General features: G+C 39.3%; 1 protein-coding gene across 1 annotated transcript in view; it reads left to right on the forward strand.

Moving 5' to 3' along the window:
- Positions 1–27430, forward strand: part of JAK1 (Janus kinase 1) — a 135216-nt gene that overhangs the window by 1432 nt on the left and 106354 nt on the right. The gene's annotated exons all lie outside the window — the stretch shown is intronic.

Consider the following 27430-nt stretch of genomic DNA (forward strand, 5'->3'; position numbering starts at 1 on the left):
TGGGGGGAGGAAAGCTTTAAGAACGGGACGTAGTTAAGTGATGAGTATAACGCAGAAACAGATATGATCATGGAGTGTTTGTTGGCCAGTTTTTTTTTTTTTATAAAAAGATTTGAGTTATGGGTAGACAATGGAAAAAAATTTAAGTTGAACATTTTATAGTAATTAAATCTTTGTTTCTCTCTTTCCAAAACCCCATTTTGTGTTGTTTCTGGCTTTTGCTTTGGGTGACTGATGTTTTTCAAGACCAGGCAGTCGTTTTTATTGAAGGATCAGTGTGTTCTTTTGTACTTTGTGGTGAAGGTTAATGGAGGCTACAAGGGTACCAGACACTTTGGGTACAATATGCATTGTAATAGGAAGAAAATGTCTCCTGTGTATAGATGCAGATCACATTTAAAGATGCAAGTACATCATACCTGCGTTATTGTGGACATTATGAATAGGAGTAATCACAAGCTCTTAACTCTGCATATCATATTAACTTAGCATTTATACAATATCTTAGCTTCTCTAAATAGCTACAAAAATGTATTTTTTTAATACTAGGATTGCAGTGTGACATTCCATGTTGAATAAAGCCAGTTTAGTTTCCCCATTCCATACTAATTGCTTATTATTATTGGGAAATGATAGAGGGTAAATAAATTATACATACATAGATAAAATAATTCAGACATTTTCCAAAATATAACTATTTTTCAATTCTTTGTAATTTAGTCAGTCTTAATATCAGTTTGGCTAACGCTCTACATGTACTTGTAATTATTTGAACAATTGGTCACTACCCTTCACAGATTTAAGGTGTTAAGGGGAATTAGCTTGCAAGATGTTTTCAATTCAGGCATTTGCTAAAAAGCAGGTGAAAGTAAGGAATTCTGAGGGCGGAGTTGCTTTTGCAGGAAGAGAGACTCAGGTTAAATGGCATGAAGAAATTTAAGCTGAGTGCTTCTAAATGGGATAGTGAGGTCTGCCAGTTTAGATTATGGGTTCACAAACATTAGTGGTTTCAACTGCAGACCACAAATTCTAATAATGTTTTGAAATTATCACTCAGTTTCTTCTGAGTAGCTTAAGGTAACACATATATTTGGACAGAAACCCAGCTGAAGCAAGAGAATGTGTAGGTTTATACCCATTTTAATAGAGGGGACACTAAGGTATAACTGCATTAATAAGGTTTATTAACAAAGACCAAGGTCTGTTTTCTGACTCCTCGTTAAGTGTTCTTCCCCACACACACATTATTTTATATATCTTTACTATGTGTATACTTATTATGTTCTAATGAGCTAATATGCATTTAGAAGATTTATCATCTGAGATGTATTTTTACTAGGAAAATTTTCTTATTTCCACATTAAAAAAATTGTCTTAAGTGGATAGGGAATTGATTAATTAACTGAATCTTGCTGAGGAAGCAGCATCTGATGGTCTGTGATTTATCATGGCCCAGTGTTGTGTGGAGGCTTATCATAGGATAAAGATGCCAGAAAGAACCTTGCAGATTCTTTTAGACCAGTGTTCCTCAGCTGGGTGTGATTGTGCACCCAAGGAGATAATTTGTTTGGTTGTGAGAACTGGTGGGGTGGGGTGAGAAGAGGCAGTGTTATTGGCATCCAGTGGGTAGAGGCCAAGGATGCTTTGGAGCATCCTACAATGCATGGTGCAGCCCCTGCAGCAGAGGATTATTTGGCTCAAAATGTCAATAGTGCTGGGCTTGAGAAGTCCTGTTTTGGAATGCCATGTGGTAACATGAAGGTCCTGGCTTCTGTCTTGGCAGGCTTCTTCGCTTCAGGCTCCTATTTTCTTCATCTGTAAGATGGAAGTAAAAATATCCATCTTGGCCATTTCACAGAGCTGTTTGGAAAAATTAGGTAAATGATGGATGGGAACTGAAGTGCTATGCAAATTACAACTATTGTGAAGATGTGATTTTTTTATTGAAGTATAGTTGATTTATGGTATTGTGCTAATCTCTGCTGTTCAGCAAAGTGACTCAGTTATACACATATAGACATTCTTTTTTATATTTTTTTCCATTATGGTTTATCACAGGATATTGAATATAGTTCCCTATGCTATACAGTAGAACCTTGTTGTTTATCCATTCTGTATATAATAGTTTGCATCTGCTAATCCACGCTCCCAGTCCTTCCCTCCCCCATCCCCCTCGGCAACCACAAGTCAGTTCTCTATAAGACATGATTTTTTAAAATAGATGAATTGTTAGATATACTGGTTGTTGAGGAGGAACGGGGTTAAGGCAGTATGTTGAGTGCCAGGATTGGATCGTTTAGTGTTATTGAGTTTATTTATTTATTGGCTGTGTTGGGTCTTCGTTGCTGCATATGGGCTTTGTCTAGTTGTGGGGGCTACTCTTCATTGTGGTGCGCGGGCTCCTCATTTCAGTGGCTTCTCGTTGCGGAGCATGGGCTCTAGGCACGTGGGCTTCAGTAGTTGCAGCACACGGGCTCAATAGTTGTGGCGCATGGGCTTAGTTGCTCCTCGGCATGTGGGGTCTTCTTGGAGCAGGGATTGAACCTGTGTCCCCTGCATTGGCAGGTGGATTCTTAACCACTGCGCCACCAAAGAAGTCCCCTGAGTTATTTGTTATTCATTTTTCTGGGTAGAGGATTTATTTAATGTAGTTTTATTATTATTAGAACATAAATTTTTTAGCTCTATTATTTCTTTAAGCATAAAGATTATTTTCTCATTACAGTGGGGAAACTCGTAAAAAAAATAGAATGTAGAGGAATGTAAAAAGTAGAGGAGAAAAGTCATTCATGGTCTACTCCCTTTCCTATTTAAGGACAATCAAGTTGTTAGCAATTTCTTTTCTATTAGGGTCATTATTGGAAGAAGAGTTAACGATGAAAACAGCAGCTAGTGACCAAGGAGGGTGCTGTTTGTTTCTATGCCCTTCATTTTCTCTTTTCTAATAAATATGATGTACAGGCAGTTACGCTATGGGAGACATTAGAGGAATTGGTTCACTGTTTTTATGCTTTGCGGGCTAACCTCCAAACTGTGTTCTTGTTTGGCATGTCGTTTCCTCTCTGCTTCTTGCTCTCCCCTGAACTCAGCTAGGTGTGCCACTATTGCTTCCTGTCTCGAAAACCCTATGGTAACATGGGGTTTTAAGCAGCTGCCATGTTGAAATGACCAGGTTTAGGGGCAGGAAACTACTTCCTATGAGTATTCTTTCCTCTGAGTGCACCAGCTTTTTTGGCAGTTTGAGGCAACAAAAAAGCATAAAACTTTAAGTTCATTTCCGTGGTATATTTACTTCTGAGGTTTTATGATCTGTGATTCTTAACAGCTGGCAGTGGGCACACATTTTTTCCTTGGTGCTCTGTGAGTAAACTTCTGAGTCCCGAGGCAAGACCTGCTTCAGAAGCAAAACGAAAACTTTAAGTCTACTCTAGGCAGAAGACAGAGCTGGTCTTTGTTGGGATATTTTTAATCTGTGGTAACTGAATTTACCTACCAGTAATTTTCACACACCACTTTGTTCACTCATTTATTCATTTGGTAAATACTTGTTGAGCTCCTGCTGTGAGTTTCAGGGAGTGAATGAACAGAACAAAACAGGCAAAAATCTTGCTTTTATAGAGTTTACAGTCTAGTGCAAGACCCTTGAGCCTGTTCAGAGTTTCTTAGTTGCAGGTTATACACGTACAAATAAGTAAGTCCTACTTTGTGATTATAGAATATTTCCTAGAAACTGTCCTGGCACTCCTTTAAAGTCTGAGCACCAAGAAGTAGCTTCCGTCTTGTTCCCCCTTATTTATATTACAAATTCATTAACTGGTTCTTTGTATATACAAACATCTCTTTAGTACCTGCTAAGTTCCTGGCAGATGGATAAGACAGTTCATGTGGAAAGCCTGCTGTATGTAGCTATAACACAGTGTGGCTGATGTTATAGTAGAGGTCAGAATTAAGAGCACTTTGACCCCTGAAGAGAGCTAGACCCTGCTTGGAGCCCTTGTCCAGTATTTTTTTTTTTGGCTTGTGCCACGCGGTGTGCGGAATCTCAGTTCCCTGACTAGGGATCAAACCTGCATCCCCTGTAGTGGAAGAGCAGAGTCTTAACCACTGGATTGCCAGTGAAATCCCTCCAGTGCTTTTTTTTTTTTTTTTTAAATATTTATTTGTTTATTTGGCTGCATTGGGTCTTTGGTGTAGCGCGCAGGCTCTTTGTTGTGTTGCGTGGGCTTCTTTCTAGTTGTGGCACGTGAGCTCTCTAGTTGCAGCATGTGGGTGGGCTCTAGAGTGCACAGGCTTAGTTGCCCCATGGCACGTGGGATCTTAGTTCCCTGACGAGGGATTGAACCCGCGTCCCCTGTGTTGGAAGGCGGACAACCAGGGAAGCCCCCCTCCAGTGCTTTTTTGAAGAGGTTTCATTTGAGTTGGGCCTTGAGGAGTGAGTAGGAGTTCTTTTGCTTAAGGGTGGATGGAAATTTAGGCAGAGATGGAGCATGAGCAAAGGCACAAAAGTGGGCCTATTCATGATGTGGGTGACCAATTTGGAGGCGGCCACTGTGACTAGAGCAGTGAGAGGCAGCAGAAGGAGGTAGGGCTGGACATGCAGGATGGGGCCAGGCTGTGAAGACTGCACAAGTCTGTGAGCAGTGTGAGGTCAGGGACTGTGTCCTGTGTTGAATGAATGAACAGGGAAGATGGGAAGCCATTCATAGTTTTTGAGCTCAAGAATAACATCAATATAAAATGCAACAGCTGTGAAGCACTGACAGTTCTGTAAAGGGGCAGCTTCGTTTGAGCATTGTGCAACTCTTCATCCTCCCCATCACAGACATTATTCCTTTCTTATCCACCTCTTACCAACTGTTCAGAAGACTGCTAGGAAATAGAAAATGCTTAGAGCCAAAATAGATGGCATGAAGTCCATATATACTTTCCTTATAGTAGAGTAAAACTTATTTTTGGTTTGCTTTTAATTTATAAAGTATTTGTAGACAATCTACCTAACTGGTTTTCAAGTCAATAGGCGATTAAATACAACAATTTCAAGAGATGGGGATTGTTAAGAGCATGAATACGGGAAGGCACATTCTCTGAGGCAGGCAGTGTTGATTTCTATATTGGAAGTGAGTGAGGAGAGGTTTATGAAAAGCAGAGCCGTAACTCAAAAAGTGAAGCAACCTGGGTGAGGCCGTTTAATGGAGGGGGCAAATGCCATTGCGAATACCCTAGCATATTGAAGGTGTCACTCTCTCAACACAGTACAGTCATTGGTGTTGATAATGACCAAGCCATTAAGAAGAGAAGAGGTCACGTTGTGGAGCATAATGGAAATGAGGCCAGATAGTTCTGGTCACTAGCAGAAGGGCAGCTTTAGGGGTTGGGAGATATGCAAGTGGCGGGCAGGGGTGGGGGTGGAGTAAGAAGCTGCTGTCAGGATTGCAACAGGACAGGCTTGAAGAAGAGGTTTTCTTCAGTGTGAAAACCCAGTGAGGGTTTTCCTTTGCTCCACAGAAGGAACTTTCACTCTTCAGGGAAAGTGATTTGAGTGATGTGCAAGATGAGGCCGCTCTGCAAAACCTAAAAAGGGGATCTCTGGCTGTCTGTGGAGAAGGCGATGATACCAGCTGGAACCTACCAGCTGGGCAGGGGGACTAAATCAGGTCAACTCACTTGCAGCTCTAGATAGTAAACAGACCGATTTACTGTATTTTAGTCTTGTTTTTCATAATCTGTGTTTTTTGGAGGCTCTGGAGCTGGATTGTTTGTTTTGATCCTAGCTGTAAGAAGCTGGGCAAGTTATGCCTGTTTTCTTACCCATGAAATGAAGATAAGATAGTCCCTACCTCTAAGATTATTTTGAGGATTGAGTGACTACCCCTAAAGGTATTGGAGTGGTGCCAGGTACATGTTATGAGCTAGACATTTGTTAGAGCGTGCTCTTTTTTCTCCTTCTGATTGGTGAATATGCTTTGTGTTAAAAACAAAGAGCTCAGATCATATTCAGAATGCTTTAAGATGGTAGGGAAGTGTGATGCACTAAATGCAAAACAGAGTAGCTGATACATTCTATATTAGAAAGGCTTCAGTTAGAAATGGATAAATCAGAAATGCTTAGGCACCTAAAGAAGGCAGTTTCTCAAATCTAGAAGAGTTTAGTATGTAGACAGTACCAAGGTGGTAAAGAAATTAAGTTTTGCTCTATTTTTAAGAAAAATGGGAAACAAAGGTGCTTTTAATTTAACTTTAAATGCCATCCAAGGTATATAATTTGGTAGGACTGTATTAGACTTTCTGGGAAAGTCAGTATAAACATACTGTGTTGCTCTCGATGATTCAGTTTACTTAGTAAGAGGTGAGCTGTTGACAGAGAGGCACAGGCATACCTGTTTGTAAAATGGTGTCTTTAGAGTCGTGTGGATATTTGAAATCTTATAAATGAGATAATGTGCTAGGGAGTTTTGCTGTTTAAGGAATTATAAAAGTGTGAGAGAACTCTTAAATATATGTTGTTTCCCTTGAATGCTGTTTTATCAGTTTCTTTTTCCATGTATATGTTGCATTTTCCTAAAGCAAGATTTACTCAAAACATAAAATTGTACAAAAAGTTGGCCCTTTCTCCTAATCATATTTTGAATATACCTGTAGTTCTTTCTCAGTACTGCTTACGTTGCATTTATTCATATTCTCAAGAACAGTAGCTGTCATGTAGTTGGAAAGGAGCTCTTGATGATGGTCTCATCCCATGTGCTTTGATAGCAGAGACGTTAGCGCTCTCTTTTCCTTGTCTTCCTATCTGAGAAGGAAAATGACAGTAAAACTCCTTAATTTTTATTGGGGGGGGGGGGGGGGCGTGCAGTAGGTAGGAAGGTCCAGCTCAAATGGTGAACAGGGTGACCTGTAGATATTTAAAAAAATTTAGGTCTGTTAATTTCAGGTACATTGAGTAATTCAAACAAGTTCGAATGTATAAAGTAGAAGTAGATAAGAACAATTTGTAATTAATGCAACTCTTGTTTTTAATGTTGTTTTAAAGGGCTTAAGGGTATTAGAACTGACAACAGTTCATTCAGTTAAACACAATTATATCTGCAGGCTTATTTGCGCAGTTGATTTGCTCAGACTGTAACAAGGCTGTAATGTTTAGCAATTTTTTTTCAGTTAGTAGAATTTAAAGTAACATTTTATGTTATGGTGAGAGAAAAGACAGAAGAAAAAAATCAGGGAGAAAACAATCTGCCAAATGTGTATTTTCCCAGTGAAAAATCTAAACTAGTTTAATGGGTCCCACACAGGCAGACAGATGTGATTCATATCATTCAGAGGTGCACTGTATATTTAGCCAGATACACCTGTAAACCCATTTTAGGCTAATTCACAAAGTACAGACTTAAAAAAGGTAGGTGTTTAATGCCTAAAGTTAATATTCTGAATGATTTTGTTCAGTTAAAGCCATCTGTAAAACTTTAGGCAGGTCTGTTAATCACTGTACATCAGTCATCTAATTGGGAAAATCATTTGATCTATGGTGGTATATCCAAAACACCCCATCTTTTTACTTGTTTAGAATGACTTTCACTCAGTTGGTCTGAAGTAGGAAGGGGAGGTCAGAGGAAGGCAGACTGGCCTGAACATAAATTGTAAGCCTACTTGATGTGGATTTGGGAGGTAGGCCACGTGTGATGCACAAACTGGCTGAGATAAAAATGCTCTCAGGTTTTCATGTTCATTCCATTGTTTAACAATTATCTGTAAATTGTGTATTATGTGAGAATAAGAGCTGATTCCTGCCCTCAGAAGCTTCCTTGCTAGTGGAAGATGCAGTAATGCAACATCTGTTTGTTACAGTTATGCTGAGTACCTAGGGAAATGTCTTAGTTTGTGGTATAAAGCAGAGGTGGGTGAGCAGTGAGAAGAGAGCTCTTTGTGATACTTTTTTTTTTTTTTTTTTTTTTTTTACACTGGAATCTGAAGGGTGAAAGAGCGAGGCTAAGAGGGTGAGGAGGTTTTCCAGCCAGAGGAAACAGCATGTGCAAAGGATCTGAGGTGGAACCAACACTGCTGCTGGAGCAGAGAGCACAGAGAGGCAGGCTAGTGAGGTCAGCAGCCACCTGATCAAGCAGGGCCTTATAACACAGCAGGGGGAATTGAAGGCTTTAAGATGCAGCAGCGACAGGATGGGACTTGAGTTATTGTATGAAGAACAGAACGATCCCCCCAACCCTGGGAGCACCTCTGCCCACTCTGCTGCCAAATGCCTTGAAAGCCTTACTTCCTCCCGCTCACTCATTCTTTAACCCTTTGCAACCCGACTGCTACCTCCACACTCTTGAGACTTACTCTTTGAGGTCACCAGTGACCTTTTTGCTGTCACACTTAGGTCTGCGCTTATTATCTAAAACATGTGATGCTGTTAAACAGCCGCTTCCTGAAAGGTGTCCCACACCCCACTGCTGTCTGGTTTCTGAGACACAATACTTTCTCTCCGTGTCATTGCTCTCTTCTCTTTGGTGTCTTCTCTTCCTCTCCTCTCTCCCCTGCCCCCAACGAAGACTTTCCTAAAGGTTCTGAGAATGGCGTATCTTATTTGTTCCTAGAACTGTGCACATGACTTGCTTTCACCTACGCTCCTGTTGTCCCTTCTATTCATATTTCTTCTCCACTCCCTACCTCCCCAGATACTGGCTGAGCAGCTTTAGGCCCTGGTCAGGGCACTGGGGAAACAGTGGGGAACAAGAGGCAGGGCCCTGTTCTTAAGGAGCCAACATTCAAAGATGTTAAACACGGCGATAAATGAGATAATTTCGGGTGCTGAGAAGTGTAATGAAGAAAGTTAGTATGGTAATGGTAGAGAATGCTTAGGTGTGTGGGGGAGAGGCTGCCTCTGAAGAAATGACCTTTGGGTTCAGATCTGAATGTGGATGATGAGCAGGAGCTGGGCCATGCCATGACCTGGAGGAGGAGTACCCGACAGGGACCAGCAGGTGCCTAGGCCCCACTGTGGGATGATTTTTCCATTTCATCCTGGGCTCCCTTACCTGCTCCAGAATTGATATCATCTCTTTTTCTGACCCAGCCGACCAGTGAATGATTTCTCTATTCCTCTTAGTGCTGCCTCTGCTCACCACCCTCAAAACCAGCGGTCAGAAGACTTTTCCTGTAGAGGGGAAGGCGGTAAATATTTCCAGCTTTGAGGATCATGCCACGCTGTGGCGACTCTGCAGTTCTGCCTCTGCAGAAGTAGAGCAGACACAGACGACATGTAAACCAATGAGTGTGGTACTCCGGGAGAACTTTGTGTACGGACACAGACGTTTGAGTTCCCACTTGTCACAATGTATTGCTTTTTTTCCAAACCATTTAAAAATGTAAAAGCTTGTACAGCTTCTTGGCTGTACAAAACAGGTAGGAGGCCAGACTCAGCCCGTGGGCGCAAGTTTGCTGACGCCGCCGTAGCTCATCTTGGTTTCTCGCCCTGCCTCATTCCCCTCCATCCAGCTATCTGCCAGGCCCTCTCAGTGCTCCCTCCCAGTGTGTGGCTCCTTTGTCTTCTCGCCATTCTCTGCCTCTGCCCTAGCTTTCCTTCATCTGGGTGATCACAGTAACCTCCAACCTGGTCTCCCTGCTTCCAGCCTTTCCCTCTGGTCTGTCCTCCGCACAGAGGTTGGATAATCTTGCTGCAGCTTGACTCAGGTCATAGAATTTCTCTGACCACAGCCTTTGGAAGCCCCACATTGCCTGCAGAAAACAGTCGGAATTCCACCTTAGTGTAGTATTCAAGGCTCCTTGTCATAAGATCTCAGCTTTTCAGCATATTCTCCCATTTCTCTCCTCCTGTGCCAAAATAGATTAACTATTTTGCATTTGTGCCTCAAACATTTCTCATATTTTTCTGCCTCCTCCTCCTCCATGGACGTTGCCCATGCCTCATGCTCTCCATCTGTCACAATTCTGTAACTTTCAAGGCCCCTTCAAATGTCCCTGTTCTCTCCGCCCCAACTCCCAACAAGAGGCATGCATATGCTTCATACTGCAGTCCTCTTTTTTAGGGCATTGTGTTCTGCCTTGTGCTTCAGTTCCTTTGTAGACTTCTCTCTACCCTGCAGTCCCAAGGTTCTTGAGGATAGGGACTTATTCATTGTAACATCCTCTTTCATAGAAGGTCCATGGGTTATTATTGAGTAAATGCTAAATCCTGTGTAGACAATTTGTAGAGGTTCAAAGTGGGAACATTTTTTCTAGAAGGAGTTTGGCCAAATTAAATCCTTGATTTTTATATAAAGTAGTACAGTTTTGTGAAAGATCACCAAGTATTTTGAAAGACTATGGTGGTATTCTTGGTCCTGTCACTGGCTTAAATAAATAAGTTTAGTCAAATTTTTGATGTTCCTCTTCAGGAATTCATATGTTTTCTTTTATAAAAAAGAAAATGAGAGAGACTGTTCTGTAAATCATAATGTTTCCTTGTCCGAAAACTCAAGGCCAAGTTATTTGCTTATTTTAGGTTGCCATTCATTTTTCTTATAATAATCTCCCTGCCTCAGTCTCCCACCCGATCACTTGTCACATGTATTAAGTCCTCTTTTCAATGAATGGTTGTGTCGTGTAAGGCTTATATATTTATATGAGCAGCCCCAACTTTTATTTTGGTGAGAAATAGAAATTTAAATAACTACCGAGGCCCTTGGTTTATCCAACCTGAGGTGATACCAAACTGCTGGATATCTTGGAAGAAGCAGGCAAAAAGGCTCTGGGGCAATTTGGGAATCATGATGTGGGTTTGGTGGAAATGAGAAAAGCACTCTCTAAGTGTCTTGTGCTTGGGGCAGCTCATGTCACCCAGGTTTGTGGGGTGTGTCTCACATCTTCTCAGATGGGAAGGAGAGGGAGCAAGAGGATGAGACCCAAGATTAGTCAGCTTTTACTGCGTGTCAGCTGTTTATGTGCTTTGCATGTGATATTTAATTTAATCTTTTAATAGCCAGAGTTGGATCTGAATGGCATCATCTTCCAGATGAACAAACAAAGCTAATAAATGGCAGAGCTGGAATTCAGATTTGCAGCGCTCTCATTAAAAAAACAAACACCAAAAACCTTCCTACTCTTCCACTGCACCCCCCCCCCGCCCCCGCCATTGGGAAACCCTTCAACTCTGAAAAAAGCCTTCTTTCTATTGTCTTGTCACTTGTCTCCCCCCCACCCCCAACTTTTATTTCTGACATTGGCATTTAAATGAGAACCCATGGAAAGTGTTCTTATCCTGTTTTCCAACCTAATGCTTCTGAAGCAGTTTTAGGCTTTTGGAGAAGTGCCTCTAGCCACCTATGTTGTATTTGGTATTGTTAGATGCTAAATAATAAAGAGAATCTGAAAGGATTAAAAAAAATAAGTTTATTTATTTATTGGCTGTGTTGGGTCTTTGCTACTGCACACGGGCTTTCTCTAGTTGTGGAGAGCGAGGGCTACTCTTTGTTGTGGTGTGCGGGCTTCTCAGTGCAGTGGCTTCTCTTGTTGCAGAGCACGGACTCTAGGCTTGCAGGCTTCAGTAGTTGCTGCACATGGGCTCAATAGTTGTGGTGCATGGGCCTTGTTGCTCCGTGGCATGTGGGATTTTTCTGGAGCAGGGGTTGAACCCTTGTCCCCTGCATTGGCAGGTGAATTCTTAACCACTGCACCACCTAGGAAGTCCCTGAAAGGATTTTTTTTCCCCCAAGGACAAGGGGGTGGGAGGTGAGCGGGCACTTGGCTTAATTTAGCTGTCCTAAAGATAATTTATTATTTTCCTATGAAAATTTTTGACATTTTAAAATCAAACTTGATTTACTGTTACTTTATATTACCTGGTTATTACATAACATGTCCCATGATTACCTGTGTGGATCTGAGTATACTAGATGTGTTAGCAGAAGCACTCTGGACTTAGAACCAGGAGGAGCCGGCCTTAGGCTTTCCTCTGACGTTTCCTAGCTCTATGACTTTGGGCTTATAATTGATCCTCAATTTTTCTCAACTGTAAAGTGAATTTAGTGGAACCTGTCACCAGGGTGGTTTTGTGAAGGTTAAATGAGGTAGAACACTGCTTCAGACAGTGCCTGGGATTCAGTAGCATTTAATCAATGTTGAGTACCCACTCCCACCCCAAATACTGAACAGAGCCAGAAGGTCTGTAGATGATTGTATAACATTTGTGTGTTTATAAGTGGGATATTTATAGATACATATTATTCAAGGTATGAACTTATGATGCAGGAAATCCCCTTATTCAAATAGCTGGGTTCCCACTACAAAAAGGAACCCGTTTTTAAACACTATCCGTTTAAGATAGTGATTCAGACTCCCAAATCTGGAACCAGCGTCTATAGGTTTGAATCCTGCTTTATTTTACAAGCTGAGTTTAATTTACCAGCAAGTTATTCAATCTCAGTTTTCTCAACTGCAAAATGAGGATAATACCACCTACCTTATAGGGTTGTAAGAATTAAATGAGCAAGTGTGTTTATTTGTATATCAACATCCTATAAGGGTTTGCCCCTGTTATTATTTATTACCCTGTCTTCTCATTGTATAGACAGCCCGTAAGTCATCTGGAAAGTCCCTGAGATTCCATCTCATATCTTCTCTGATCAGGAGAATCCTCTATACATCATATACCTATCTTTTCCCCTCTCTTCAGTCGCTTCCTGGTTACTTCATTTTAGTTCATGCTACCCTTTTCTCTTTCATCAATCCCCTTCCTTGTACATTTCTTGCCTAGACACTTAAAAAAAATCTGTTTTATGTGAAATCCCGAACATTTTGTAATAATGACTGATAATCCCAGCTATGTGTTCAGGATACTTTTATTCCAAGGAAGGTGAAGGTGGTATAATCTCAAGCAAATGAAAAAAATCTATATAAAACATTGTTTATGGAATGCTTATTCTGTGCCAGTCATTCAGATTAGTAAACTGAGGCTCAGAATGGTTGAATAACATGTTTAAAGGCGACCAGCTTTTAAATGGGGAAACTTGGATTTGAGTCAGGCTAGGCCTGCCTGGGTCTTGGTCTCAAAATCGCTGAGCTTTTTTGCCCTAAAACTATAGGCACCTCCTGCCACTCCATCTACACCACTCCATCTACACTCTGCTTTCCCTCAAATTCCAGCTTTCAGGTGAGAAGATCATTCATGGTTCTCTTTGGCTGCAATAATGTTTTCTGCTCATTCGGTAGGGCAGCTGTATAGTGTTTCAGATACTCTGTGTTAAATTGGCCTTTTGTGTGTTGGCTTAGAAACCTAACCACATTTATAGCAGTGTGTATTAGAGGAAAATGTGCTCCAAATTTCAAACAACTAACTGGGAATGAATTTTTAAAAAGGCCCAGCTGTTTATAGATTTGAGACTACCAGTGTACTTGTTGGTGTGTGTTACCTGCATTGATATACTTTAAAGGCTTATGTGTCGTGCTTGAACCAGACACATTCTGGAATGACATACACATTATTGCACTAATTTCATTAGTTGTCTTCATCTGTGGCTGACCTTCGTATCACCAACAGCTACCACTGTGTTTGCCACGTAGTAGGGACCCAGTGAGGAGACCTATTTAGTCCTCTTTAAAAAAATCAATGGTTTTTTATATTTTTCGGTAGCTAGATAAATTTCAGTAAAAAAAAAAATCAATGGAATGTCAGGCAACATTGAAAGAGGACTATTGCCATGCAGTTGCCAATCAGATGAAAATACTGCTTATGCTAGGCTGAACTGAGACATTTAAAGGTATTTGGGAGCCACTTATGAGAATATTGCTTTGATTATTGGGAGGCAAGGACAGTAGTCACGAGTTCCTTCCTGGCTTGTTTACTTTTCTCAGATTAGAACTGACAGCTCTAATGGTTTTAAGAGATCATGGAGACCGGTGTGCTATGAAATGCCAGCATATTTAGTTCTAAGTTTTAGACATTTTCTGGTAAGTGCTGTTTAAGGGTTTGTAGCTACACAATGACAATAACATAATTTAAGAGTTTGAAGAAAGCAAAGCCACCCAGGACACTTCCTTCCCCAGTTTTACAACAGAAAAAACTAAGAATTAGAGCGCTTAGTGACTCACCCAAGTCACTGTGGGCCAAGACCTCTGTGGGCCACCACTTTAGCCATCATACTCGATTTGTGATTGAATCATAAATGATACAGAAGGTAGTCAGATGTAGAACTTAGGTAACTATGTACTCATTTGTTCATATAGTTCTGAGAAGTCTAAGATGTATTTGTGGGTAGGAGATTTGGAGATTATCTGAGAGAAATTAGGATTATGTAGGGTCCAGTCATTACCTTGCATATTATGAAGGGCAGTATCTTGTGGGAGAAGGGATATCAAACTGTTGTTTTTGGCCCTTGCCGCACTGGAATTTGCAGAGGTTAGGGACCAAGTCCCTCTTAATTATCCTTCTAGTCCTAGTCAGCCTCGTGCCTGCTAGTAAACAGCTGGTCAGTAATAGAGTATTATTGATCACATGAATACCGCTCATAGAAGCTAACTATGGGTTTGTCCTGAGGAAGGCCTGTTTGATTGTTTGACTGGCATTTCTTTTTTGTGTTGTTCCTTTTGTCAAGAGAAAAGCCACTTTACAAAGTACCCCTAATCTAATTAGACCTTAATGGAGGTAACAGTTATATTAAGAACAGCAAAAATAAAGTGTTGGACTTCCCTGGTTGCACAGTGGTTAAGAATCCGCCTGCCAATGCAGGGGACACAGGTTCGATCCCTGGTCTGGGAAGATCCCACATGCTGTGGAGCAGTTAAGCCCGTGCGCCACAACTACTGAAGCCCGCTTGCCTAGAGCCCATGCTCTGCAACAAGAGAAGCCACTGCACTGAGAAGCCTGCGCACCACAACGAAGAGTAGCTCCCACCCTCCGCAACTAGAGAAAGCCCGTGCACAGCAACAAAGACCAAAAGCAGCCAAATAAAAACAGACAAACAGAAAACCAAAGTGTTGAGAAGTCATTACAGATAAAAAGGGTGCTCTCTTGTATAACGTTGAGACTAAGGCAGCTGAGATTCAGAGAGTGAAATGATTTTGAGTTAGCCCCAAGCCCTGCACTTGCCCACTGTGCCCCGTGGCTGCACTGATTTTGACCGGTTTTGGGGAAAAGCACAGCCTGTAAATGCCTCGCCTCTGAGTCTGCTTAAGTCCAGCTGCTCAAGGGTGCCTCTGCTGCCGCCTGGTTCCACAGAGCCTCCCGGAGGCCTGGTCTCCAGGCCTGCTGCTTCTGGTCACCGTCAAGGCCCTGCCCTCATACCAGAGTGAGAACTACCTGTCTTTGTCTTGTTCTTGCATCTTGTTCTTGCAGCGGAACCTGCTCTCAGCACATTCTCACTGTGGGAATGAAGCCTGGGAAGTAATTCATTCAAGGTATTTATGACTGAAACAGGGTGCCTCAAAGCAGACAGTCTGCTAACCCTGGCTCAAGCCTCTGAGGAGAGAAAAGTTTTTATTCTGTTCTTTTTACCTTTTTCTTCAGTTTTTAAAAAGGTTCAGGCTGTGAATTAAAACTAATTGTAACTTTTAAATTTTATACAAGAAAGATACGTATTTTATGGGATCTCCACTGATGTGTATTATGCTTCCTTTCTAGAGACGTTAGGTCCTTGCATTTTCAGTTGCTTCTCTGAAGAGTTATTTTTGAATTAATTTTAGATAATTTATCCAATCTATGTTCAAAAAGTAGTTACAGTTTCATATAGAATACTGTTAGCCACGCATTTACGTTTAGAGAAATCAGGATGTAAGCCTGATATTGGCCCTACCTTGGCAGTCATTAGAAATTTGCTATAGCTAATGCTGAATTCTTTAAAAAGTTATTTAGCATTTTAAAGAAATTAAATAACGTATTTGCATTTTATAAAAACTAAAAGTAAATAGTTCTAAGATGTCACTCATAAACATTTTTGTTAATATTTTAGTGTTTATTGTTTCAGACTTTGTTTCATGCATATATGGACCTATAGGTTAAAAAAAATTTCCAAGGAGATCATAGAACATAGTGCTGTAATCTGTTTTTTTCCACCAAGTGACTTCTCACAATTTTACCCCTGTGAGGTAATAATTTTTGATTAGGGTGACAGCTTTTTATGGTACATGGTATGGATGAACGAAAGCTTATCTACCTAACCCTTTAATATGTTGCATATATATTATATGTTTTTTGTACTGTAAATAATCCTGTTATAGACATCTTTGTGCCTCCATTTTTTTTTTTCTTTTTTTTTGCTTTCAGTTTTCTGATTTTTTCCATTAGGAGACTGTAAATGGTATTGTTGTCTGAAAGTTATGCACATTTTAAGATTTTGGGTATTATTTATGCCATGATTTAAAAAGCACATACTGTAACAGAAATGTCATAAATCTGCCCAGTTGGTTTTCTAAGACAGTAAGTTCTGTAGGTTTCTTGACAAATAAATGGTCCTGGGGACTGCGGGATGCCGAGCAGTGTTTCCAATGGTTAGATCTTCCCCCAGAGCACTGTAAACATTCTGGGTTGCCACATTCCAAGATATGCTCTGGAGGTGTGAGATGGAAGCCACCTTAAGTAGCTGGAAGAGAGTCCTGTGGGAGAGACAAACTTTCGTCATTTTTTGTGTTTACCAGGTGTGCTGCATTGAACCTTTAAAACCCTTCATAGTAAGATAGGGTCGTCTTTTTTTTTCCCCTTAGGATTGAAATGCTGGCTGCTAATCTTTCATGATAAAGAGAGCTCAAGGTAGTTTCGGAAGATGGATCATTTCCTGACTAGTGGTTATAAAGATTTCACATGGATAGTATTCCCAGTGTTGTGAAGTTATTTTATTGGTCAGGTCAAGCTTCAGTGAAATCAACATGGCTAGCTTATCTTTGCAAAGACTTGTGACAACAAGTTCATAACTACACTCTCTGGAGAGAGCAGTTTACTTTTAAGATCTTGCTTCAGGCATCTCTCTGCAGCCTTATGCTGTGAGCCTTTCAGATTTCAGGTATGAAACTGGTTTGACATTAATTCCCAGCATGACAGTTTTTTAGATATCCTCTTTGCCTGAGTCAGACCAAGTCTGCAGAGCTAGCACCATTCCTTCTTCCTTTATTTGTTCCTTTCTCCATGTCTCCTGGTTCACACAAGAAAGTCATTATACCTAGGCAGTCATAAAATTATTGATTCAATTTGTATTTATTAAAATTAAACCTCATCAATTATTAGTGAAAACCAAACCAAGGGAACCTATAGTTACGGAGCATTGAGTTGAACAACTTGGAAGGAATGAAGTTCTTTAAATAAGGCACAGATAAAAGATCTTATCTGTCTGTTCTTTGACTTAAGTATTAGAATGTTCCTCCAAAGCCTCAGTTTTCAGGGTGATGCTTAGGTGTTCTCTTTTATGTTATAGTTCAGGTAATTTAGGAACATTTATATTTCTAAATCTATTTCTATTTTGTGCATTTTATATTTCTCCCTCTCTATATAGTGTAAATTTAGACTGATAATTTTTTTAATTATTATTTTTTCTTCAGAAATGTAAAGGTATTCTGGCCTAACATGATGATGTATTTACCAACTGGAAAGATTGTGTTAAATTTGGAATTGTACTTACTAAATTATGAAATTGTGTACTATTGTTCTAGTATGTGATATTGCATATAAAATTTCTATAAGTTGCTATGGAGAGAAAATTCTTGTTCAGGGTTGTATTGCTCAGCAAAATTGCTTTTCTTTTGGATGTCCCTATTCTCTTTTGGTGTCTGAGGTGGGGCGGGGGAGGTTTGCACAGGAAAGGTGTTGGTATTTCTTGGCTCATGTAACTGGAGCCTCTTAAGGTGAGGGGAGGAGAATCCATGAGCTCCAGTGATGCCAGGGCTGATCTCTACGTTGAGTCCTACTGGTTTCTGCTTTTCTTTCATTGGTTTCATTTCTTGCCACAGTGAGCTTTTCTCCAAATGGCTCAAAAGAGAACAACTGGCTGCCCCAAGGTGGTAATCTTCTAGCTTCCATATGTCACATCTCTTCGAAGGACTGTTTCTTGGGTCACCCCTTGGTTGTGTAGGTGGACAGTGATTGGTTAGACCTGGGTCATTGGTAGGGGTCAGGGCAATATACTGTGATGTGTAGTTCCTAGCAGAACCACATGGGATGAGAGTTTTCTACACAGGTAAAGACAACAAATGTCTAACATAACGTCTTGAATTGGCAGTTAAATTTTTTTTTAATTGTGGTAAACTACACAACATAAAATTTACCATCTTGACCATTTTTAAGTTACAGTTCAGTAGTGTTAAGTATATTCACATCATTGTGCAATCTATGGCCAGAACACTTTTCATCTTGCAAAACTGCAACTCTCTACCATTAAACAACACCCCTCCACCCCATCCTACCCTCCCCCCAGCCCCTGGCAACCACCATTCTAACTTTCTGTCTCTATGAATTTGACTACTCTAGGTACCTCATTTAAGTGGAATCATATAGTATTTATCCTTTTGTGATTGACTTATTTCACCTAGTGTAATGTTTTCAAGGTTCATTCACATTGTAGTATATGTCAGAATTTCCTTCCTTCCTTTATTTATTTATTGGCTGCGTTGGGTCTTCATTGCTGCATACGGGCTTTCTCTAGTTGCGGCGAACGGGGGCTGCTCCTCATTGTGCTGGCTTCTCTTGTGGAGCACAGGCTCTAGGCATGCAGGCTTCAGTAGTTGTGGCACACGGGCTTAGTTGCTCTGTGGCATGTGGTATCTTCCTGGGGCAGGGATCGAACCCGTGTCCCCTTCATTGGCAGGCGGATTCTTAACCACTGCGCCACCTTCCTTCCTTTTTAAAAACTGAGTAATATTCTCTTCAATGTATATACCGCATTTTGTTTTATCTGTTCATCCATTGATGGACACTAGGGTTGCTTCCACCTTTTGGCTATTGTGAATAATGCTGCTGTGAACACAGATGTACAGATATCCCTTTGACACTGTGGTTTCAATTGTTTTGTGAATTGGCAATTTTTTACACGACTCTTAAACAAGTCTAGAACTAAGTTCATCTTTTTTCTATAAAAAGCTACTACCCTTTATCTTAACCTCCCTCTCATATCACCTTCACTGGTCACCTGAGCCATATCCTGGGGCTTATTTTGACTTATCTCTCCTGGACTGTTAGTCACCAAATTTGATAGATTTTTAACTCTTGAGTGTCCTTTTAGTCCAGTAGCTTCCCTGAGTATGGTTTGTTTTCAAGGTGCTCTGTGAGTAAGAATTTCATGGTCAGATAAGTTTGGGAATCGCTTGATGTTGCTTGGTTTATCCTTTTCTTGAAGAACCAAGATAAACTATTGAATGTTACTGTCTCCTGTTTTCCAGATATATGACCATGCAGCTACCTTTTCACTTAACACCTGCACATGAAGCTGAGAAAGAAACAGTTCTCACTGCTCCTTGCCTTTTCACCCCCACTCCTTACTGCCTTTCTGTAGGTTTCATCTCTGACTTGGACTGTAGCCCAAATCTCTGAAATCAGGGGGTTTAAATCTTTTTTGTCTTATCGATCCATTTGGCAGTCAGTTGAAGCCTCCTTTTCTTGGAATAAAAGAATTTACACAATTAAATACGTAAGATTACAAATCATTCACGGATTTTTTTAGAGAAGAGCTGCCCTCTGGTTCATCCTCAGTTGCTGCAGACTGGGAATATTGTATGGTGGGGAGTAGTGTGGGCAGTGGAGTTTGGACAGTCTGTGTGGACAAGTTAACTTTCTCTGTCTCAGTTTACTAATCTGTAAAACGAATATAATGATAGTTCCTACCTCACAGGGTGTTATGAGAATTAGGTGAGCCTGTATATTCAAAGCACTTAGAACAGTGACTGGTATATATAAGTGCCCAATAAATGTTAGTTGCTATTTCTTTCCTCCCTCCCTCCTTCCCTCTGTGGTAACATCATTTTTTATCATCTTATTGCAAAAGATGATTTATGGTTCCTGTCAAGTTTATTATTCAGAGATTTTGCATGCATTTCCATAGTTAACCTTCAACAAAGGAAAAAATAATGTTCCCCATAATTAAGTTTTTGGAGCTCGTTAATTGGAAAATATAGATCATTCTTTTATTGGTGTAGGGTGTTTGCTTTATTTAACAAACATTTATTCTCAAAACTTAGAAAACAGAGTTTTAGAGGATACACTGCACAAGGAAGTGTGGTTATGAGTGAGTGACTGATTTAGAGGATTTTTATTTTTACTGAGACTTAAACATTTTTTCTTTGAGAGTTTCAGCAGGTAAGAGCATGAGTTCCAGTCGTCGCCCTGTGCCTTTGGACACGTGACCTAATGCCTTGCCATTTACTGTGTACCACCATTTAGAGACTTATTTGAGAAATGAGGCTGGTTATACCTACTAGGATTAATTCAAATATTAATGAGGTAACATGTGCAGAAAACTTTCCTGTGGTGGGTGATCTGTAAATGGTTTCACCTCTTCTCTCTCCTTCCAGCGGAAGCAGAAGACAATCCTTGTGTAATCTGTTGCTCAGCTCTGATGCTTCTCACTCTGTGGTGGCAAATTTGCCTCTTACCAAGGCTTTATTGGCAAGCATTTTAAACTTTTCATTTTTATTATTGTTATTGGTGTGTTGATATTTTGTGTGACATGGGTATTATATTCACATGCTTTAGAAAGTAAACCAGTATAACTTAGTACAAATTGAAAAGGCTTGCTCCCATTTTTTTTGTCACTGTCCGCCTCCTCGCCCCCTTAAATAACCTTTTATTCATATTTTGTGTCCAGATACAATTAAACACAAGTATATATTCCTCTCTTTTTATGCAAAAGGTAGCATACTCTATATACTATTCTGCACTTTGCTTTTTTCATTTTACAGTATAGCCTCCTCTCTTTCTGTGTTAGGACATAGAATATTTCCTTACTTGTGTGTGTATGTGTATGTATGTACATATTTATTAGAGCTCCATTGTGTTCTGTACCATGCTTTACTTAACCAGTCTCTATATTCATGGATATATTTGTTTCCATGCTTTTAATACTACAAACAGTGCTTCTTTGAATGATCTTATATGTACAAAGTTGGATAAATTCCTGAGGTTGTTGGCTTAAAAGATAAGTGCATTTATAACTTCTTAAAAATAATTTTTATCAGAATTGTAAATTGCTCTCCGTTGGGTTGATACCATTTTGCGTACATTGGCGTGTAGGTTTTTGCATTGCAGACAACTCTCATCCCACCCTCCATACCTTTTTTGAGCTGCTGTCTTGTCAATGTTGCGAGAGTCATACAGGTGAAGGAGATTCTATCTCATGTTTCCTAAGTTGTAGTGGGCTGTTCAAGTCTAGAGTTTTTCCAGCCTGAGAAGTAGGACACAGAGTTACACTGTGGTGTGAGCGTAGGCATTCTGCCCATCCTTATCTACTCTTGTTCCTGTCTTGGATCTGAGGATAGAATGGCTGGTTGCACTGTATGCCTGATTCACCACATAGGTCTGGGGTTTAGTCAGTTGCTCTGTACATAAAGTATTATTGGCTGCTGTCTCCCTTTTTTGGAAGTTATTTTTTTTAAGAAGTTATGTTCACTGTTTTTTGCAAAAGTTATTCCTATTTATTGAACGTTTAAAATCCAGAGAAAAGAATAAAAACCACTTGGAATCCCATAACCATAATCAGTATTTTGATGACTGTCTTATGTGCACATGCCCAACATAAACTGTGTTTGTACACTGCAGGATGTTTTATAACCTTTCCTTCATTTATTTAGCGAATTGTAAATGTTCCATCTTCCAATAATTACACATGTAATACATATGTGTATATATACATAATTACGTATATATGTGTATATATATATATGATTTTCTTTTTCAGTGTAGAATTCTATTAGATGGCTTCACCATGATTCTGTGTTTCTGGACGAATATTTAAGATTGTTTATTAGTCATTTTAAACAACTTTGTGATGAAGATCCTTGTAGCTAAATCTTGTATATCATTGTTTGCTTAGAATAAATTGCTAGAAGTAGAACTTCTGGGTCAAAGGGCATTTACAAATTGCTCTTCAGAACTCATATGCTGTTTATATTTCTAAATGAGAGTATTTGCTTTGTCACATTTAATCAATATGTGGATATTATAATTTTAAAAAATTTGCAAATCTCAGTAAAAAAATGGTAAACCTCTATTTTACGTAGATATTTGGTTATTAGTGTATTTAAACTTTTTTTTTTTCCATTTTGAGAACTCATGCTTTCTTTGTGGATTGGCTTGTCAGGCCCTTTGTCCATTTTGTTTGTCCATGTGTTTGTGTTTTTCTTTTTGATTTTTTTAAAGCTATTTAGAATATTTTTTTGTGGTACATGGTGCATATGTTTTTCTTCAGATTGTTCGCTTATATATTTAGGGTCTTTTGATAAAGAAGTTTTATATTTTCATGCACTCAAGTCTGTCAAACATTTTATAAGATTTCTACTTTTGACATCATGTTGGAGAGACCTTTTGACTTCCTTACTTATAAATATTTATCTCTATTTAGACTTAGTACTTGGTATATTTGATGTTTTTAAGTGATGGAACATTTATTTTAGTATGTGGTGTAAGATGAATGCTAGCTTTCTTAATATTTTTTCTAACTGGCTATCCAGTTGTCCCATCATGAAAAAAGTGATCATTCTTCCCGCTGACTTGAAATCCACATCTTTAAAAATTGTTCTGTTTTCTTAAACATACTTGAAGATTTATACTAAAATTCTATAGAAGGGACATTAGAGCTCTGGATTGTTTCGAAGCTGTTGGTGCCAGGCAGGGTGATATTAAGGAGGTAGCTTAACCTTCTCTTTGACTTGATTTCTTCTGTGAAGTCACATCTGACCTTCAACTAGAGTTGTTAATGAGAAGATAATGGATATAAATGATGAAGTTCTATATAGAGAATGTGTTTATAATGCTACTAATTAGGATGGGGCCAGGTATTCCTGAGGCTCTATAGCCACACTTAAGCTAGCAAGGACAAAATAAATGGTTACATTTTATGTTTTGGGGGTATTAGAAAAACCAACAAAAGAGCTTCTCTGGCTTTTGAGTAATTTCCCATTAGTCAAATAGAACTCAATCACAGAAATAAAAAAAAATTTTATCTTGATAGGGATTAAATACAGTAGTTAATTTCCCTAATGATTAAACATAGAAAGCAAATGTAATGCTATACTTTTCACATTAAGATATTCTTCATTTGGTCTTTTTCTTTTTTTTTTAGTTAAGGCAACTACTTTACTTTGAACAAGGAAGTGATATAGCAACTATATAGGCTACATGATATATTCTTCTCCCATTCTGCTCCAACCTCAAGATAAAATTTTGGGAGAAAAAATGTATTATATTTGGTTAATTATGTTGTCTACTGTTACTTGTTCTAAGGCAGGCATGGCATTGACTGATATCTGGCTTAACGTCTAAGAATCATATTGACGTAGAGCATGCTAAATAGTTGTATTTTGGGAACTGAAACTTCCATTTGGGTTACTGTTGAATGTGTGTGCAAATGAAGAGTTACTGAACCACTATTCTTGATTAATTAAATAAGATGAATGTGATTTGTGTACATTTTCACAGTTCCTTCCATGTAAACATCAGTTTTGTTGTTCCTTTCACTGAAAAATATTCTGATGAAATAATCTTGCAAAGGAAAGATAGTCTAGCTTTGAGTGTACAATAAAAATGCATAAAGTAAACAATAGTCAATAATTAAATTTTCTGCTCAGTTATGTTTAGGACCTTTACAAGTAGTGTATTAGTCTCTAGAGAGTACCACTGTGCTGCCTGTGCCAAAAATTTCATGTACTCTCCTTGAGCATCAAAACAGTCCATCCTGGTTCTCCAGCAGACAGCTGGAAGAAAAGAACATAGTTCTTTTCATCCATTGTGAAGCGGTGATAAATTCCTGCAGGAAGTGTTAGCATGTCTTCTTTTCCCATGAAAGCCTGGGTCCACTGTCTTCTATCTCCCATACCCAAATATCTGCTTCCATCTAAGATATATCAGATTTTGTTATTCACATGTTCTTCATAAAACATCTTAATCTTTTCTTCTCATTTGGTAGTTTATTTGCATATAGTTATTCTGTTCATCCAGGAGTAAATTCTTTCTTTTTGGATTTTATCTAATTCTGGATCATTCTCATATTTGTTAACAACCTGTTTCCAGTAAAAGACACTAAGCTGATGCAGTGTCTCTAGGCTGACTAGACTTCAGTTGATTGAGTTTCCGCCGGTCCACATACCACACCTCCTCCATCTTCCCTGCCTCGACTGGAGAATTGCCGGCAGATCATGGGGTGGGGATATGTGCAGAGGCAGGCACTGATGGGACACGGCTCTTCATTTGGTCTTTAGATTCAGATATCTCCACTAAACTTACAGAGTCGGTACCTGGATTTATATTGAGGATTTGATAGTCACTGACTTTGAGACCATAGGTTTAAGTCATTTCATGCCTCCAAGCTTTGGTTTCTTCATCTGTAAAATGAAGCTCCTTTGTAGGAGTTTGAATGTAATATCACAGGTCTGAGGCCCTCTTTCCAGCATCAGTTTCTTAGAAAGGAGGCCAGTCTTTTTGCATTCCAATCAAGGGAAATTTGAAATCACTGCTGACACTTTTTTTGTCCCTAAAATACAAGCCAAATGATCTTCATTTTACTTTTCATGTCTGATTATTAAATCAGACATGAGAGTAATAAGCAGATAAGCCTCAATGAAAGCCCCAAATGAAAGACTTTCCAGTATTGTCATTGCATTCTATATTTAAAAATGTTTCCATAGATTTAAGGAATGTTTTTTTTTTTTTTTCTCAAATATGGATACAAGTTAGAGTAAATTCTTGACTCTTGAACCCTGAGGGGTGAATCCTTTTGGGATAACCAGGTTTTCTAGATGAGTGAGAATTTGTTATAATCACCATATTTCATTTTATTTAAAAAAATATTTATTTGGCTGTGCTGGGTCTTAGTTGTGGCACATGGCATCTTTAGTTGTGGCTTGCAGGCTCTTAGTTGTAGCATGTGGAATCTAGTTCCCTGACCAGGGATCGAACCAGGGCCTCCTGCACTGGGAGCACAGTCTTAACCACTGGACCACCAAGGAAGTCCCTATAATCACCATATTTTAAAAACTTTAACTACTTTGATGAAAAAGTTTGAAAATATATTTGCTGTATGCCTTTGCACTGAGGTAACTGAATACAATTTATTTTTCTTTATTAGGTTCAGTTATGAACATAAGTTATGCTGAGCACTGTGCTCACAGCATGTTTTGAAGTAGAAAGACCGGGGTTTAAATTTAATTATCAATTATTGACTCTGTTGCCTTGAAACAGTAAATCCCTCTTAACCTCACTTTCCTAATTTTTTTAAGAAATTGAGATTGAAAAGCTTTATATAAGATAGATCTTCCCTAAATTATGGCTCCTGTGATTATTGTGATAGGGATGTCTTCCAGGGTCTATTGAGTTGTGTAAATATACAACACACAGGGTGTATTTGTTTCATACTAACTAGCTTTGGGCTAGAATTCTTGTTGTGCTTTCTATAGTTTTTCTGTCACCTTCCCTGTTTTCACTTCTCAGAGCCATCAGTGTGCCTCTGGGGCCTCTTCTCTTGGGATTTACAGACTTCTTGGTATCTAGTCATTCTTTCTGTATACACAGCTCTAAGTGAAAAGGCCTGGCAGCATGCAATGTTCATGACTATTTGTGAAATTTCTGCAGCATTTCTTTTTGTTGAACTCATATTTTATGTGTGTTCCAAAACAATGCAGCTTAGCACATTAAAGCATAAAGAGTATACTTGCATACTGGTCTTTATTTAGAAAGGAATAGTATGGAACTACCCAGTAGTGAGACACCTAGCCTGAGTTGTTTTTCTTTTATTTCCTGTCTCCCTTTTACTGACTTGTGTGGCACGCATACACTAGTGGTATAACATGTCTGAGTTTCAGAGTACAGACTGAAACCATGTGGTTTTCTGTGAGGTGTTTTTTTGTTTTTGTTTTGTTTAAGCCTTATATGGGGATTATATCTGTGACCTTGACCTCATAGATCACACATCTACTATGTGCCCAATGCTGTGCCTCGGATGGAATTATTCCCAAAGACTAGGAAACAAAGATTTGGAAAAATTAAGTACCTTTTTCATTTTATATATGAGTAACTCTTGTCTGACTGCAAAGCTCATGCTTTTACCCTAAACCATGCTGTATGTTAGCTCTGAACTGGTGACTCCAAACTTCTGCAAACTGTGAGGCTCTTGTGAACTTGGGGTTAAATTGGGGTGGGGTAGATGGGATCCGGTGGATGTTCGTACTTGTTCCCTTTTCTTGTGTAATGAGCAGTAAGCTGCCATTTGCTGTGCCCAGCTGCATGGTCAGTCTTGGAGGTGTGTGTGATGCTCATATGTATACGTTCATGCAGAGAGCTGTTGCTCACAGGATCATCTGGCATCCTCCTTCCTCTGGAAAAGAGCATCTGTGGCAGCCAGAGCAGTGGGCCATGGAACAAGGATATCTTTAGGGCACAATATGTTACCACCTTTCAGGTAGTGTTCTAAACATATGAGCCAACAGGGTCCCTATGAAAAGAATGCTACCTGGATCTTCAGCTTAGTTCAGTTAATTATTATTATTTTGTTCTTTTTGTTTAAGAACTTTTATTGAGATACAATTGACATACAATAAATGGCATATATTTAAACTGCAAAATTTGATATTTTTTTTCTTATTAGTAACGTATATATGGCAATCCCAATCTCCCAATTCATCCCACCCCAACCACCCCCCCTTGCTTTCCCCCCTTGGTGTCCATATGTTTGTTCTCTACATCTGTGTCTCTATTTCTGCCTTGCAAACCGGTTGATCTGTACCATTTTTCTATACTCCACATATGTGCATTAATATACGATATTTGTTTTTCTCTTTCTGACTTCACTCTCTGTGGCAGTCTCTAGGTCCATCCATGTCTCTACAAATGACCCAGTTTTGTTCCTTTTTATGGCTAATATTCCACTGTATATATGTACCACGTCTTCTTTATCCATTCATCTGTTGATGGACTGGCTCAGTTAATTATTAAATATTCAGTTCATTATAACATTAAATAAGAATGCCAGGGGAGGGCAAATGCCCATGATTCTGTTCTAGGTGCTAGGAAGGATGTCTTGAGATAGTATGGTCCTGCCATCTACTTCTGCTGCATCACATCCTTGTGTAGATGCAAAATGTTTTGAAGAAAGACTCCCTCAGGAAGCGTTAGTTTTTCAGTTTCTTTTGCAATGAACTCTTCATTTTAGCTGAGAAAGTATATGGTTTGGGCTGAGAAAGAGTTTACTTATTAGTTTCATTTAGAGCTAATACTGTTTTGGGCTTTATAAATGCTTCTGGTCGTAAGAGAAGTGGAGAA

This window comes from Hippopotamus amphibius, chromosome 1 (genome assembly GCF_030028045.1).
Source record: "Hippopotamus amphibius kiboko isolate mHipAmp2 chromosome 1, mHipAmp2.hap2, whole genome shotgun sequence".
Classification (NCBI taxonomy): Eukaryota; Metazoa; Chordata; class Mammalia; order Artiodactyla; family Hippopotamidae; genus Hippopotamus; species Hippopotamus amphibius.